The sequence below is a fragment of the Cebus imitator genome, unplaced genomic scaffold (assembly GCF_001604975.1).
Source record: "Cebus imitator isolate Cc_AM_T3 unplaced genomic scaffold, Cebus_imitator-1.0 Scaffold38, whole genome shotgun sequence".
Classification (NCBI taxonomy): Eukaryota; Metazoa; Chordata; class Mammalia; order Primates; family Cebidae; genus Cebus; species Cebus imitator.
The window spans coordinates 9315706-9332723 of record NW_016107353.1 but is presented as its reverse complement, the minus strand read 5'-3'; the positions used below and the strand labels follow the sequence as shown (position 1 = coordinate 9332723).

The 17018-nt window shown below is 44.6% G+C and overlaps 1 protein-coding gene across 2 annotated transcripts in view; it reads right to left on the bottom strand.

Moving 5' to 3' along the window:
* Positions 1-14: 14 nt before the first annotated feature.
* Positions 15-17018, bottom strand: part of LOC119470706 — an 83570-nt gene continuing 66566 nt past the window's right edge. Inside the window, exons 1-3 of one of the 2 annotated variants that reach the window (XR_005199677.1) lie at positions 4168-4732; positions 3330-3448; positions 15-69 (exon numbers count right to left, since the gene is read on the bottom strand). The gene's annotated coding sequence lies outside the window, so the exon portion shown is untranslated. Of the gene's footprint in view, positions 70-3329; positions 3449-4167; positions 4733-17018 lie in introns of those variants that run through there. The other variant, XR_005199676.1, reaches the window with a different exon arrangement.

The window sequence follows — 17018 nt, the reverse complement described above, 5'->3', positions numbered from 1 at the left end:
CCAAGGAAGGGAGATCTCTTGAGCCTAGGAGTATGAGACCAGCCTGAGCAACATATTGAGGTCCCATCTCTACAAAAAAAGAAAGAAAGAAAAGAAAAATTAGCCAGATGTGGTGGTGAACTCCTGTAATCCCAGATGCTCAGGAGGCTAAGGCAGGAGGATTGCTTGAGCCCAGGAGATCAAGGCTGCAGTGAGCCGAAATTGCACCACTGCACTCCAGCCTGGGTCAAAGAGCACGACCTTGTCTCAAAAAAAAAAAAAAAGAAAAAAAATTAAACAAAAGAAAATAATCAAAAGATATATTTCAATTATTTTTAATAGGTCTGCAGTATTAAAACACGCCAATTGCTTACTTTCCAAGATATATTATAGGCATGGAAAGAGAAGAGAATATAAGAATACATTTTCTTGTCACTAACATTCTGAAACATGAATGGAAGCCCCTCAAAGTGCAAGACCCCCTTCATTGTATACAATATTTAGTGTAGCATGTAAGCAAATACAGGTTTACAGATTTCTAAAAAATGTGTCTGGTAACATCTCCCTCTCCTTTGTCCAGCACTTTCTAAGCTGCCAGCAGGGAAGGCATTTGAATGTCCGTGGTCTTCAGTTGCATCCACAGCCACATCTCAGGCAACACCCCACAGCTACCTTCTGGGGTAAGGCAGCCAGGAGGGCAGGACAGGAAGGAGTGGCTGGGGGACACCTGGTGCTGCAGTGACAGTCTTGACTGCTCTGGGCATAAGACAGCTGCTCTTGACTCAGAACCTCTTCCCATCTCACCAAAATCATCACCCATACCTCTGGAATGTTTTTAGGTGGCAAATTCAGTGATCAGTAAATCACTATAAAAAGCCCCTTCCGGTTGGGCATGGTGGCTCATGCCTTTAATCCCAGCACTTTGGGAGGCCAAGGCGGGTGGATCACTTAGGGTCAGGAGTTTGAGACCAGCCTGGCCAACATGGCGAAACCCGATCTCCACTAAAAACACAAAAAATTAGCCAAGCGTGGTGGTGAGCACCTGTAGTACCAGCTCCTGAGGAGGCTGAGGCAGGAGAAGTGCTTGAACCCAGGAGGCAGAGGTTGCAGTGAGCTGAGATCACACCACTGCACTCCAGCCTGGCGCCTGGTGACAGAGCAAGATTCTGTCTCAAAAAAATTAAATTAAATTAAAAAAAAATAAAAAGCCCTTCTGACAAGGAGGCTACTCAGCCCTAAACAATGGTCAAAGGACTCCTTAGGGTTGCTTGTTGTTCTCCAAGCTCACCATCTTGGGGACCCGTTTCTGATGCCTGCTGGTTTGTGGCTCTTTCCTCAGCCATGTCCTTTGGTTCTAAAGCTCAGAATGGCAGCTGCGCTCTGGTGACAGTCTGCTCGGTGATGCTTCCAGAATGGCAACGCCCAGTTTCCCTCTGTGCCCTGTCCTACCATAGTAAGACACAACTCATGGTGTCTGCCATGGGGCCCCAGACAGCACACAGCCCTGGAGTGGGGGATATGAGGTGGTGAGGGAGGCTAAGGGCAGAGAAAGGGCGCTAAAGAGAGGCAAGGGACAGGAGTTGGGACAAGGAAGAAATGGGAAATATACCACAGGAACTTCCCTCTCATCTTTGTTTCCCCCCTTTTTTAAAAAGCACAGTCACTTATCTAATGGCTGCCTGGTTTCTAAATAATATCTGGATGTGAAGAAAGATAAATGATTAAATTTTAGTTTAATAGTTTTAATATTGTTTTCCCTAGAAACATGCAAATTCATTATTTTTGTCCTAGTCAATCAAACTTAATTCAGCTACATTGGTGTCCATCGAATGCCCGTGGAGGTGAGGGGTGGGCTAGGCCAGTGAGATGTACAAAGGTGAAAAAGGCACATTCTTGCCCTCCATGGGTCTACTCATGGGTTTCTAGAAATGTTGGAAATATTAAGTAAAATACAAGCCATGAGGATACCACAGAAGTGCAGAGAGCAATGGAGAAAAAATATTTAACTCACGTCCAAATTATATATCTTTATTCATGAGGACTAGCAAGTTTTCTGATTCCCTCTGTGTGTCTGTGTGTGTGTGTGTGTCTGTGTGCGTTTTACTAGAGTCTATTTTCATGTTGTGTGTGTTTGTGTTGTGCCCAGAATGGGCAATTGCTGTTGCTGATCTTGGTCTGCAGCAGCAGGTGGTGGTGGGCTTCCCTCCAGGAGGCTATCATAATGGGCCCGCCTCCCCAGACAGCCCCTTTCTTTGTGCCTCTGTGTCCAAAATTCCAAATTCCTGGGAGAGGAATCTGGGCAGGTCACAGCATAAACGATGGCCACCTGGAACTATCTAGGGGTGTGTGCATCAGAAGGGTGGGGGAGGTTGTACTGGCCCCAGAGAAGTGCAGCTGAGCAGATAACCCGCTGCAATTCTGAAGTATGTACTATCCTTTCTTGTAAGTGTATCTTTAAGTCACTAACGTGTGACAGGCAGAAGGAATGGAGGTGTGTGATGACTGCCCTCGTGTTTACATTGTGTGGCAGATACATTTGTTTTATCTCCTTCTGCAGCAAAAAGCATCATGTGATGACTCCCTGTTAAGTGACAGTATGCCTGACTGCCGAGTCACCTTTTCAGATGAGGTGTGTTCCCTTTTATTAGGTGCTATCAGAAGCAGTATTCAGATGCTCAGTCGTTCTCCTGGCAACCACTTACTGGGGAGCAACTACATGTTTGATATGTGATTGCTTTGCTTGAGGAGCCCACAGTCTAAGGTGCGAGTCCGTAACATATACAGTGGGAAAGTGACATGAGACATTAAAAATTAAAATCCATCTTCTCTTTTGACTACTTGCCTACATCAGAGATGAAACGCAAGGAATGCCTACTTCCAAACACACAAGCATAAGCCTTCTTAATTGGGACCAAACATAGCTGGCCACTGCAGCAGCAGGCGCAGTAACAAATATTCACTGCAAGTGTGCAGAGCCCTCATTAATCTTTTGGGGGTGTCAGAGAGAAAGAGGTCTATTTCCTACCCTTTGGAGGGAGTGGATAGTCTCACGGAATAGATAGGCACAGGTGCAGATGATCCCAGAATTTCCACCTAGGAAGGACACAGGAGCTTCATTTACTTAGGAACGGGCAGGCTTGGGGACCTGGATTGTCGTGTTTTCACAGGACTTTACCTCAACTGAGAAAACACCAGATGCTCGTGACAAAGAAGGAGGTGTGTGTGTTGGGGGGCATGGGATGCTGACGGAGATTAAGAGGGGGTGCCTAAGTCCTCCACCCTTCTTGAAAGCAGCACTAGCCATAGGTAAAAATACATCATACATATATGAAAGAAACATTGAAACATACAAACAGGATTCAGGGACCTCGGCTTCAGGTACCAGCTTCGCCACAGACTGGAGCAAGTCATTTTTCTCTCTGGGCTGCAGTCAGGGCTCCTCTGGGCTGCCCCTGTGCTTCAGGAGGTTCTGAGGACAGATGTGAGAAAAGTGTGATATGCAGCACAACCAAGTAAACTTTGTCAAACCAACCTCTGGTAAGGGTTGCTGCTCACTCAGCTTGCCTGGTCAAGGACACCTGGCTTTGATTTCCTTGGCCTGGTAGAATCCACCCCGCCCAAATGAACAGAAGGCTTACACAATTGAGGAATGTATGTAGATAACGAAAGAAGGAGGTAAGAATAAATCTGCAAGACTAGAAGATAATTACATTGTTTAATCATAAATTTACCCAACTAAATATTGATATATGATCTGATGTGATATATGATTTGATATACGCTTCCAATTTCCTTCTTACCAAGAAATTGGTAAATACTTTGCTATTCATGTCCCATGTCAACCTGGTAACAATGCCCTTTTAAGATTTAGGGTGTCTAATTCTACATGAAGAAAATTCTGCTGTTAGACACTTGTCCCAACTCTGGGACAGAGGCTGAGTCACCATACCCAGCATCTGCCTTCAGAGAGGAGACAATACTGTATGCCCATGGGGTCCCAGCTAAGTGGTGAGTCAAGTGAAGCCAGAGGGGCTGGATGGAGACACACAACAGCCAGCTTCCTTAATTAGGGATAACCTGTAAGGTTGCTTCCAAGCCTAAGATACAATGATTTGGATTTTTTTTTTCTCTGTTTATTTTATTGATCTAGTTCGATTAGGCAAAGTCTAGAGAGGTCAGCTGATTCACATTGAGCAATGGCTGGGCCAGGATCAGAAGCTCTGGCCTTTGAGCCAACATCACAGAGTTGGAAGAGACCTTGAGCTCATCAAAAACAGAGCCAGCTCCCAGGGGAAACTTCAAATCCATGCATGCTACAAAAACAAAACACAACAACAAAAAAATCCACCATGTTCATTTTGAAAGTATTCCTGGATAATTTTCAACTCAAATAGTTTTTACTATGTAAATTCCTTTGATAAAATATTTATTTGGCATCTATTCCAGGCAACAAACACACAGTCCCCACTGAGTTGTCTTTGAGGGTATTTGTTTTCTTCCCTAGTGACATTTTCTAATTGGAAATAATGAGTGAGAAGCTCTGGGCAGGGCGTCTCGGCATTTGCCTTTGCTGGGTGCCAGCCCATGTTAAATTTTCAGGCCGCCTGCCAGACACAGACTTGTGTTTGGGAATGAGGCGCAGGAAATAGTGCAAAAGTGAACCAGACAGAGGTCAGAGAGAAGAGTGGCTTGGGACTGCAAATAGCACAGTGGTTAAAGGGACCAGGGGCTGCATCAGACCTTCCCGCTGACACAGGGACAAGATGAGGAAAGACGGCGATGTAGTAACTGGAGAGGAGGGGCGGAAGGAGAGATGGAGGCAGTGTGGGCAGGAAGCAAAGAACGGAAGCAGGAAGCTTTGGCCGGACACGGTTGTTCAGGCCTGTAATCCCAGCACTTTGGGAGGCCAAGGTGGGCGGATCACCTGAGGTCAGGAGTTCGAGATCAGCATGGCTAGCATGTATAGTGAAACCCCTTCTCTACTAAAAATACAAAAAAATTAGCCAAGCATGGTGACACACACCTGTAATCCTAGCTACTGGGGAGGCTGAGGCAGGAGAATCGCTTAAACCCAGGAGGTAGAAGTTGTAGTGAGCCAGATCATGCTCACTCCAGCCGGGGTGACAAGAGTGAAACTCTGACTGAAAAAAGGAGAAGAAGAAGGAAGTTTCTTTGTCAGGGCCCACCCAATAGCATTTGCGTTTGTCAGGGCTGAACCTTGGGAGCAGAACCACTGAGTATTATGGACTAAGGTATTTATTATAAAAATGAGATCTTACAAAACATGGGGAGGGGGCAGGAAGTGGGGAAGTGAAGATCTGAAAAGGGGAGGTGAAGAATCACAGGAGAGTCACTGCTTGGCCTGGCATGGGTGAACAAGGTGCAGCTTGCAGAAAGCAAGACAAGTCTGGCTGCTGGCAAGGGCCAGGTGACAAGAGGACATAGAGCCTCAAATTTGGGGTAAAAATTTTTTTTTAAGTATAGCTGAGAGGAAAACTGTTGGAGTGTTTCTGTTCATCAAGACTGAGTTGCAAGTGGTAGAAATTCTAAAACAAACGGGCCTAAGTGAGAAAAAAAAGAGAAAGTGACTTTTTGGGAAAACCCTGGGGTAGCTTAAGGAATTAAAAGAATAATTGCCAGATGACGCCAGGAGAGTCAGACCTGGAACTCGACACCACAGACCCTTTCCTTGTTTCCATCTCTGTCTCTTGCTGCCTCATTTCTTCTTCCCTCTGGCTGGTGGCCTTGTCCTCCCAGCCTTCTCATGTGGCACATAGGGTCACAATGATAAAGCTCCTTGACCAGAAAGGAAAGATACTTTTCCCTATAAGCTTAATTTAGAAAAATTCCTGATTTCTTTCCTTCCTTCTTTCCTTCCTTCCTTCCTTCTCTTTCTCTGTTTTCTTTCCCTTTCTTTTCTCTCTCTCTCTCTCTCCCTCTCTCTCTCTCTCTCTCTGGATTGATCCTTGGATGAATTCCCAGATCAATCATTGTGGCCAGGTGAGTAGGTTATGATTAAGTCAGGGTCACATGCCCACCCCTGTGGCCCAAGAGGAGGAGGCCAAGGTCCTTTAATCAGCAGCCACCCACAACCACATGGAAGAAGAAAGGAGCTGTTCCCCCATGAAAGGAAGTTCTGTCCACTGAAGAGTGGAAGAGGTGCTGAGCAGACAAAACAGCTGTAACAGCTGTTCACTCTGATGTCCCATAGACTGAATGAAATGTTCCTTAAATTCATTGTTCTCATTCTTACCCATTTTCTTTATGTTATGCCCACTGAAGCAACTTTCTGAGAACATTCAACTGTCATTTTAAAGAGAGCCACCACAAAGAAGGAAATACTTTGTAATGGGTGATGCTCAGTGATCATAATCATCTTAGAGACCTAGAGAGATTAAGCAACTTGCTCAAGGCTACTCAATTATTAACAAGGAGAACTAGAACTCTCACAGAATATCCCCACGGAATAAATTAATAGTCTGGTTTATATAGTACTCTGGAGATTTGGGCTGCTATGAATTCATCATCCAAGGCCTGATCAGATTGTTTTCCTGGATAATAAAGAGCAGACCAGGGCCAGAGTGATTACTCAGAGGTTAAAGAATAAAAGACATTACTCAGAATTTGACTTCAGCATGCAAGCAGGCAGAGATAATTCATGAAGTGTGTGTGTGTGTGTGTGTGAAATCTTCAGTGTGTGTTTAGATTGTTAGGTAAGAAAAGTAATGTAATTGAAGTCACGTACATCTTTTCCAGGAAGAAAAAAGGGACTTGACATTAGGGTTTTGGGTACCTTGAAAAAGATAGGCGATTTAATTATTCTCTAAGTTTGCCCTTAGTTATTCACTCTAAAGAGAGCTTAAAATGTGCCTGTGTCTTTAGCTCACAGAGTAATTTATTTCTCTTCTCCTGTTTGTCTTTTGTACTTTGTCAATGGTTTCCACATTTGAATGTGCATCAAAATCACTGGTGAAACTTAAACCAAAGCATACAGTCATCAGCCCACCTCCAACCCCTACACTCACATTTCAGGCTCCATGGAGGATTTCAGTACACAGCCAGGGCAGAAAACATCTCCTCATGCTGTAAAATGCTCTCCATCATACAGAGAGACTCTGTGTGCTTTATCTTGCCTGATACCCCACAACTGTAACAGGCAAGATAAAGTACAGAGTATAATAGAGTATCCTAAATGGATGAAACATTGATGTTGGCTCTTGCCCATGCTGGCTGCAAGAGCTGGAAGGAGGAACCTGGAAGCTAAGAAAGGAATAGAAAGGCACAAACTCCTAAGAATGGTGCCAGGAAGGTTAAAATCACTACAGAGAGGGGCCTTTCAAATTGTGACCAGGGCAATAAAGTTCAGAGCAAGATGAACTAGTCCCACAGCTTGGGAAACAGCGAAGTGCTAACAAATCACAAAGAGAAAGAGGAGCCATTCAGCTCCTAAGTGCTTGTTCTTTTCCACTAGTGGAGACACAGGCAAGTCTCTGAATATTCAGCTAAGCTCAGGGCCTGGCACATAGTAGGAGTATAATACATTTGCTCAATGAATGAAGAATGAATGGGAGGAGACTGAAGAGAAGAAGGCTCTTCAAGCTCAACAATGAGCCCAAGATGGTTGAAAGGGTCCTAAGAGGCATCTTTGCTGTCAGTTCAGTCCAAGTCAGAAGCAAAAGGTCACTGTGTCAACAGTCATTGTGACAGTGCATTTCCTAGAAAGCTACTGAGATGGAGGTTGTGTGCAGGAAGCTTATTGTGGAGTGCCCTTGGGACCCACACCTATGAGGGAGTGAAGGGAGTGGAAAGGCAGAGGGATGGATTGAACTGTGGTGCAGATGCAACAGAGGTCTCAGGCCAACTCCATGGGACGACTCTTCAGAGCTGGCCCAATGGACACAGGCTTTACCCCTAGAGGAAACCTGAGAACTGTCAGTAGCCAACCAACACTCCAACAGTTGAGGAAATGAGTGACTGGATCTTGAAGAAGGGATGTGTGAGCTCGCCACAGCACCATGCTATCCACCCATCCACTGCGATAATTAATCCAACCTACTCATTTTATAGATAAAAAAATGTCCAGAGATAAAATCATATAGCTGGTGAAGGGCAGAGCCAGGACATTTCTCAAATGGTCACCAGAGGATTCCCTTAGTGCACTTTGAATTTGGCACAGGATTTGATAAAGCCATTGATATGGATAAGAAGGAGAAACGGAGATTAGATCAGTGGTTCCCAAACCCAGATATCATCAGAATCACATAGAGGGAGGTTAGAATACAGATTCCAGGAATCCATTTTCAGCAATGCTATCACTGGGGGGTCTGGGACAAGGCCTGTGAGTCTGTACTTTTTTTAATAAGTACCAGGTTATTCTTATGTGACCTGTCTCTCACCCTGCACTTGGGAACAAATGGCTAAGGTCACAAAACACTGGTCAGATACTAGATTTTTAAACAATCAGTATTTAAGGAGTATCACTGAATGATGTTGCTCTCAGTAATCTCAGATGGGTGCACAGGAGCTTATTCCTGAGTTCTGTCTTATTCAAAAACTTTAACCCACCAAAAAAAAGGCTAGGTATGGTGGCTCACTCCTGTATTCCCAGCACTTTGGGAGGCCGAGGCAGGTGCATCACCTGAAGTCAGGAGTCCGAGACCACCCTGACCAACATGGTGAAGCCCCATCTCTACTAAAAATACAAAATTAGGTGGGCATGGTGGTACATGCCTATAATCCCAGCTACTTGGGAGGCTGAGGCAAGAGAATCACTTGAAACCAGGAAGTGGAGGCTGCGGTGAGCCGAGATTGCACCACTTCACTCCAGCCAGGGCAACAAGAGTGAAATTTCATCTCAAAAAAAAAAAAAAAAAAAGATTACCAACACTTAAAGATATTAACAGGCTGTAATCCACTGAATATAATCCCCAAACTAGAAGAAATTGCTAGTACTTTGGATGCTCAAATTAAGATTTCAACACGTACCATGAAGTATCATGTTGTAGGTTAATATTTATTGACATTAAAGTTGTTCATGTTATTTTAAATGAGAGGAAGCAGCAGAGAGGCAGCGGGATATGATAGTTTTGAGCACAGATGGTTTGGAGCATACGAAGAAGAACATGCTATATTGTAAAAGAACAGGCCAGGCACGGTGGCTCATGCCTACAATCCCAGCACTATGGGAGGCCAAGATGGGTGGATCACCTGAGGTCAGGAATTTGAGACTTGCCTGGGCAACATGGTGAAGCCCTGTCTCTACTAAAAATACAAAAATTTGCCGGGTGTGGTGGTGCATGCCTGTAATCCCAGCTACTTGGGAGGCTGAGGCAGGAGAATCACTTGAACCCGGGAGGCAGAGGTTGTAGTGAGCTGAGATTGCACCATTGCACTCCAGCCAGGGTGGCAAGAGTGAAACTGTGTCTCAAAACAAAAAAAAAGAACAAAGATGGAATGGATTTCCCAGGAAGGCCACAACTCCCTGTTCTTCTGCAGACCAGATGCCCATGTTGTAGGGGGTGTGGATAGCAGAATCCCACTCTGGGAGGTACCTGGCCCAGAAGACCTTCCAAGTCCCTTTCAGATCTCAGATTGTATGACCATAGGCTTATGGGGGAGTACAAATAAAATGCACGGTCATTTACTTAGGAAGCTGAAATCTTATCCTGGCTAAAGGAAGTGACCCGAAATAAATAAGTTTCCAAGATTCCTTTAATGAGGCTATAAATGGAAATTGCCCTTCCTGTGAAAACATGATGAATCAACAAATATGACCAGGTAAACCTGAGATGTGTGGCAATGTCCCGGGTGTTCAGAAAGGTCTCTCAGTTCACAGTCTTAGACTTTGAGAGGAAAGACATCTAATCACCATATAATAATATTCCTAAATATAGTCATTACAGATGAGTACCTATGGGGGTAGCAAGGGCTGAAAGAGTACATGATTGATTTGTAATAGCAAAGAAAGCTTGGGGCATGAGAAGGCAGGAGTTTTAAGTTGTAACCAAGAGATGAGAGGGGTGGGGACTGAGAGGAAGAGAGGCCCTGCCTCGCATCTCTGTGTTAATGTGAACAGCTTTCGTGGGGGATAGAAGGCACATGCCAGTCTCCTGAGTTGGGCTTTCCTAAACAGATCACAGATACCTTTATTGACTATTATAATAAGTACAATCATTTCCATTTACTGAGGGCCCACTGGGTAACAGTTGTTTTACATACATTATCTCATCGAATCAGTTCAATAGCCAGGTAAAGCAGTAACCATTATCTACAGGGACCAGGGGCCAGAAATATGAAGAACTATGGCTGATGGCTTTTGGGGTGTTTGCCTAACTCACAAGAGCCCTCTTCACTGCCCCTTGCTCACAGTGGTTGCTCCTAGCACCCTCCATTCAGTGTGAACCTTGCTGTCTGTCCTTGGCTGAGTCAGAGCTCCTCCCCCAAGAGGGCACACATCTGGAATTGTGTCCAAAGAGAGATCTAGGCTTTCCATGGGATGGGAGCTATAATTTGAAGCAAGGGTAGTGGATGGTCATATTCTGCTATGCTGAGACAGAGGAAGATGGGAGGAGAGAGAAAGAGGGAGAGAGAGAGAGGGAGAGAGAGAGAGGAAGCAGATGCACAGAGAGATACAGAGACAGAGAGAGGCACCACTTGCCGCCCTGTGGGTGGCTGCCCATTCCTGTTTCTGGTTCTTCCTCGGACCTGGGGCCTTCCTGCTCTCCAGTGAAGAGACAGCCCTATATCTTTATAATAAACTGATTCTCTTTTTTTTTTTTTCTCTCAGTTATAAAGTTTGAGCTGTTTATTTACCTTAAATGCTCCAACTAGGAAACAGAGTTGGTTGGGTACCTACTGAGCCTTTTCCCTGCACTCTTTTTTCCTAAATGAAAGCATGAAATACCCTTCTCTGTGGTGTAAACCTGCCATTTCCCCTACCCCTCCTTTCGGAGGGTGTTGAAGTGGCGCTTTTCAGGGCTACCTGTTTGATTTTTTAAAATTGCATTTTAGGTTTTGAGGTACATGTGAAGAACATGTAAGATTGTTGCATAGGTACACATATGGCAGTGTGGTTTTCTGCCTTCCTCCCCAGCACCTATATCTGGCATTTCTCCCCATGTTATCCCTCCCTAACTCCCCACCCCATGCTGTCCCTCCCTAAATTGATTCTTATTACTTCTGCCAGCTTGAGTGTCTGACTTGCAACCAATAAGCTCTTATTAATACAAGTCCTTTGTCCATCTGTTAAATAAGGAGCCAGTATTCCAACACAAGTTTGTACCTGCGCAGAGTCCATGAGGAGCTCCTGCCTCTTTTCTGACTGCTCCAGAGTGGGAGTTTTAAAGTCACATTTCCTAGAAGGAGGTCTGGTGGGACGGCGCTCTCTCTGCTTTGTCAAGGTGGCCCCTATGCCGATTAGGTGTTGCCAGCTCAAGAACCAGCTGCTCTGATGAGCACAGGGGCTGACTAGCAGGAATGAAACTAGTTCCAGAATTGACTGATGACACACCTATCTATCTCCAACATCACGTTCTCCCTAGAACAGCGGGCATCTTTCCTGCAATACTGTTGCTTCCCGCATTTTAATGGAATGCAACAGGTGCAATTCTTTTAGGAGCTTGGCTTCCTAAGCCTCTGGCAGCTCCCAGCACTAGCTCCCCCACCTTCACCTCCCATCACCCCAGACCTGCACCTGCTCGCCACACATCTCCCTGTCAGAACTGCCACCACTGCCACTTCTTCTCACAAGCCTCCTCCTGGCCTCTGCCCACAGGCTCCTGTCTGGTTGGATTCACCCTGAACCTTGTCCCCACATCTGTGATAGCCCCAATGACACATTCCTGCTTCTACTTGTTCAGCTGCCCGTCTCTCACTTCTGCTCAGGGGCCCCTGAAGGGCAAGGTCTGTGCCCAGCTGGTGACATGTGTCTAGACCCTGTCAGAGTGGATGGCACACACTTGGTACTTAATAAATCTCTGTAGAGTGAATGATTGAAAGAATAAATGAATGATTAAACAAACTCATTTTTTCCCAGATTCATTTCATTCACTGTCTCTTCCCTCTGACATATGGAACATGTTATGCTTTACTTCACTAACATTTCTTTTAGGATAACTTTGTCTTCCCTGTTTCTTGGTGCAACTGAAGGACTGTAGAACAAGGGCTTCCTCTATTTGCCTTTTCATACCTAGCATGAGGCTTCACATACAACTGGTGTCAACCTGTGTGTGTGTGTGTTTTCTGCATGTTTTGTTTTACAGTTCAACATAATAATCTTCATGCTTATTCTTTCCCAGGGAGCTTCCCAAATAGCAATGTCCTTTACTTTCTCTCCTTATGGCTGCTCGCATCTTGACAGTGGACATAGTTCAACATGAGGCTTTAGACTCAACAGGAGTGACCCTTTGGCTTAGGCAACCCAGGCAGGAATTTACTCAAACATCCATAAATAGAGACATCTATTTAATCATCCTGATTGAGTTTAGGAAAATCTATCACATCACATTCCTCTACTTTCTGACCTGCCTGACCGAAGCAAACAAGAGGTGAAGTGCCTCCTGGGAGATCACCCCTGTTCCCACCAGTCAGGCAGCAGGTGCACACATGCCATGGGTGAGCTCCTGGGGTGGGGGCTACATAACATCTGCCCTCCCTGCTGCTGTAGCCCTTATAGGCTGTTACCTTCCCACAACAAGCCAGTGATAGCGGCCTTGAGGCTATATGATGAGGCTATTAGAGGAGAGAGGGGTGAGAAGAGGAAAGCCAGCTGGGAGATGCCTTTATGAGTGAGGAGAAGGCTGTGCATGGGTTATGCAGGTCGTCACCTCCTCTTGGTGTTCAGTGTGCTGCTCCCCAGTAGTGGCACTTGCCATTTTACCAGGCAACTCTTGACATTACATTGCTGCCACCAACTTTGCTCTGGGCTCTCTGGGCAGCAGCGGCTCCCTCTGCCATCCTGGATTACATCACCTGCTCTTAGGTGAGCCAGATCAGCCCCAGGAGAGGAATAAACATGCTGAAAGGGAATTCACAGGGAGGGGAACTGACATTTAAGTGCCTACTTTATGCCAGGCACTGTGCTGGGCTTTCCTTTCTTCTTCTCCTTCTCCTTCTATGGAGCCTCGCTTGCCCAGGCTGGAGTGCAGTGGCATGATTTCGGCTCACTGCAACTTCCACCACCCAGGTTCAAGCAATTCTTCTGCCTCAGCCTCCCAAGTAGCTGGGATTACAGGTACGCACCACCACGCCCAACTAATTTTTGTATTTTTAGTAGAGACAGAGTTTCACCATATTGGCCAGGCTGGTCTCAAACTCCTGACCTTGTGATCCACCTGCCTTGGCCTCCCAAAGTGCTGGGATTATAGATGTGAGCCACTGCACCTGACCTCTTCTTTTTATTAAAGAGCATAAACATTAAATTTTATATACCTTAAATTAGTTATTAGAGGCCCCACACAATTTCTTTTCCCCATGTCTGGTTTGCTAAAAATTGTTTAAGATCTCAATTACCCACTGTTTCAGCAAGATAAAATATTTTTTTAGACTTTAAAAAGAAGGAAATCCTACCATTTGCAAAAACATGTATGAAACTTGAGGATATTATGCTAAATGAAATAAGCCAGACACAGGAAGACCAATACTGCATGGTCGCACTTACATGTGAAATCTAAAAAATGTTGAACTCATATGAACAGAGAGTGGAGGGGTGGTTACAGAAGTTGGGGTGTGAGAGAAATGGGGAAGTGTTAAAGGGAACTAATTTGTAGTTGTAAGATGAGTAAGTTCTGGAGACCTAATGTACAACATGGTGACTATAGTTAATAATACATTGTATACCTGAAATGTGTTAGGAAAGTAGTTTCTTTCTTTAGACAGAGTCTTGCTCTGTCGCCCAGCCTGAATGCAGTGGCATGATCTTGGCTTACTGCAGCCTCCACCTCCCAGGTTCAAATAATTCTCATGCCTCAGCCTCCCGAGTAGCTGGACTTGCAGTGTGCACCACCATGCCCAGCTAATTTTTGTATTTTTAGTAGAGACGGGGTTTCACCATGATGGCTTGGATGGTCTTGAACTCCTAATCTCAAGTGATCTGCCTGACTTGACTTCCCAAAGTGCTAGGATTACAGGCGTGAGTCACCACCTGAAAGTAGGTCTTAAGTATCACCACATATACAGACATGCACAAAGGTAACTATGTGAGGTGATGGATACCGTACTTAGCCTAGATGTGGTAATCATTTTACAATATATACATATATAAAAACATCATGTTGTACAACTTGAATATATGCAATTCCTATTTGTCAATTCTACCTCAATAATGCTGAAAAAAAACAAAAACGAAGTTAAAATCAAAATCCCCCTTTTCATATTGAATCAATGGATAATGAACACATAGCCAACACGGGAAATTTTAAAAGAAAAGTAAATATATTACTTTAGTCATTAAAAAAGATGTGATAGCCAGGCATGGTGGCTCACACCTGTAATCCCAGCACTTTGGGAAGCCAAGGCAGATGGGTTACAAGGTCAGGAGTTGGAGACCAGCTTGGCTAATATGGCGAAACACCATCTCTAGTAAAAATACAAAAATTAGCCGGGCGTGGTGGTGGGCACTTGTAGTCCCAGCTACTCGGGAGGCTAAGGCAGGAGAATCACTTGAACTGGGAGGCAGAGTTTGCAGTGAGCTGAGATTATGGTTCTGCAATCCTGTCTAGGCAACAGAGCAAGACTCTGTCTAAAAAAAAAAAAAAAAAAAAAAAAAAAAGATGTGAAATTGCTTGACTTTTTGTAGATAATATACATGACAGGAGAACTGTCTCTTATATTTCTGGTCTTCTATGTAGCTCTGACTTCATGGTCAACATTCTGAGTCTCATTCTATTCTCAAAGCAGCAAAGTAACTTAAAGGCTTGAGATTGAACATTTTGGGATAATATAGCTCTAATTGCTCACCAAAACCTGTTCTCCTCTTCATCCCAGTCACATGTCCTAGCTTTCCTTATAGTTAGATATGGCCAAGTGCATAAATGTCTTCCAAAGGAATGTGAGCACAAGTGCCATGTGCCACTTCCAGGACTATGCCTGAATGTGTTTCCTCCTCAGTCTCTTCCCCATTTCCACACACTGAGACTGAGACACAGCAGTGATTCAACCAGGACTATGTAGACAACAGCAAGGCCTAGGGAATAGAGGAGCAACAAGATGGAAAAACTTAGATCCCTGAATGATTAGGTGGAACAGAGCCACCCACTGCTTGGAATGCTCACCTTGAACTGTTATGTGAGAAACAACTAAACTTTATCTTTTTTTTTTTTGAGACAGGGTCTCACTTTGTCACCCAGGCTGGACTGCAGTGGCGCCATTTCGGCTCACTGTAGCCTTGACTTAGTAGGTTCAAGCCATCCTCCTATGTCAGCCCCCCAAATAGCTGGGACTATAGGCGCACACCACCACACCCAGCTAATTTTTGTATTTTTAGTAGAGACAAGGTTTTGCCATGTTGCCCAGGCTGCTCTTGAACTCCTGGCCTCAAGTGATCTGCCAGCCTCAGCCTCCCAAAGTGCAGGGATTACAGGTATGAGCCACTGTGCCCAGCCTCTTTTATTTCTTTAAGTTATGAAATGATTGATGGGTCTCTTTGTTAGAGAAACTGAACATTATGCTAATATAGAAATTAATATAGAAAATATAGCATTGCTATTACCAAAATCTGAAATATGTAGAATTGTCTCAGCAGTTGAGAGATAAGAAAATTGATATTGTGTACTGGAAAGCCAGTGTCCTTTTTATGTTGAGGCAAAAAAAGTTTGGCAATAAATTGAAGGGAAAGACAGAACACTTGTCTACTAAGCCTTTATCTTTAGAGTAAGCAGTTGCATAAAACCACATGGTTGGTATGTGCAACTTAGGGCCTCCTTCCTGCTTTTTAGCAAGGTGTTACACCAAAGAATGCAGGCAAAAATTGGTCAGATAGCAGAAATTGTCCAAAAATAGGGTCATGTGGATCTTTACAGAGTTTAAAAAGTCAATTGCTTATGTAACCCCAAACAAGAAGACATTAACTATAGTTGCTCAACACATTTTTCAAAGGCCCATTAAAACATCTCAGTCAAACTAAGAGCACCATGTGGGGCAAAGATGAGACTAAGCTAAGGATTTGCACTGAAGCCAATTATTTCAGACGGACTCAAGGTAGCCACCATTAAAATGAGAGAGAGAATCAATCACTGGTTTACCAAGAAAACAAAGAAATAAAGCAGCTATGAGACCTATAACCAGGCCCTTGAGTCCAGGAGTTCGAGGCTGCCATGAGCTGTGTATGATTGCACAACTGCACACTAGCCTGGATGACAGAATGAGACCTATCTCTGATAATAATGATGAAGAAGAGGAAGAGGAAGAAGAAGAAGAACAACAACAACAACAACTATACCCAGGAAAGAGCTTGGGAAGTGGTGACTGGTCCATGAAACTGACTGAAACTTTCTCAGTTTTTGAGGGAACTGATTGCCAAATAAATTGCAAGCCTCATCAATGAAAAAGTCTTTAAGTATTTAAGCCTTAAAAAGCACTTGGGCCGCTGGGCGCGGTGGCTCACAACTGTAATCACAGCACTTTGGGAGGCTGAGGCAGGTGGATCATGAGGTCAAGAGATCGAGACCATCCTGGCCAACATAGTGAAACCCCGTCTCTACTAAGATACAAAAATTAGCTGGGCATGGTGGCGCACACCTGTAGTCTCAGCTATTCAGGAGGCTGAGGCAGGAGAATTGCTTGAAGCCGGGAGGCAGAGGTTGCAGTGAGCTGAGATCGCGCCATTGCCCTCCTGCCTGGCGCCTGGCAAAAGAGCGAGACTCTGTCTCAAAAAAAAAAAGCACTTGGCCCACCATGTCTGCATTAGCAAGACCAAGTTGTGAAATCTGCATAGCTCCTAAGAGGGCTTAATCCAATACTCACTTTGTATGCTCCAAGACGGGATAATAAATGAAGAACCTCTCAGAAGCGAAGCCATCAGTCATGAGGGACCATGGACATAC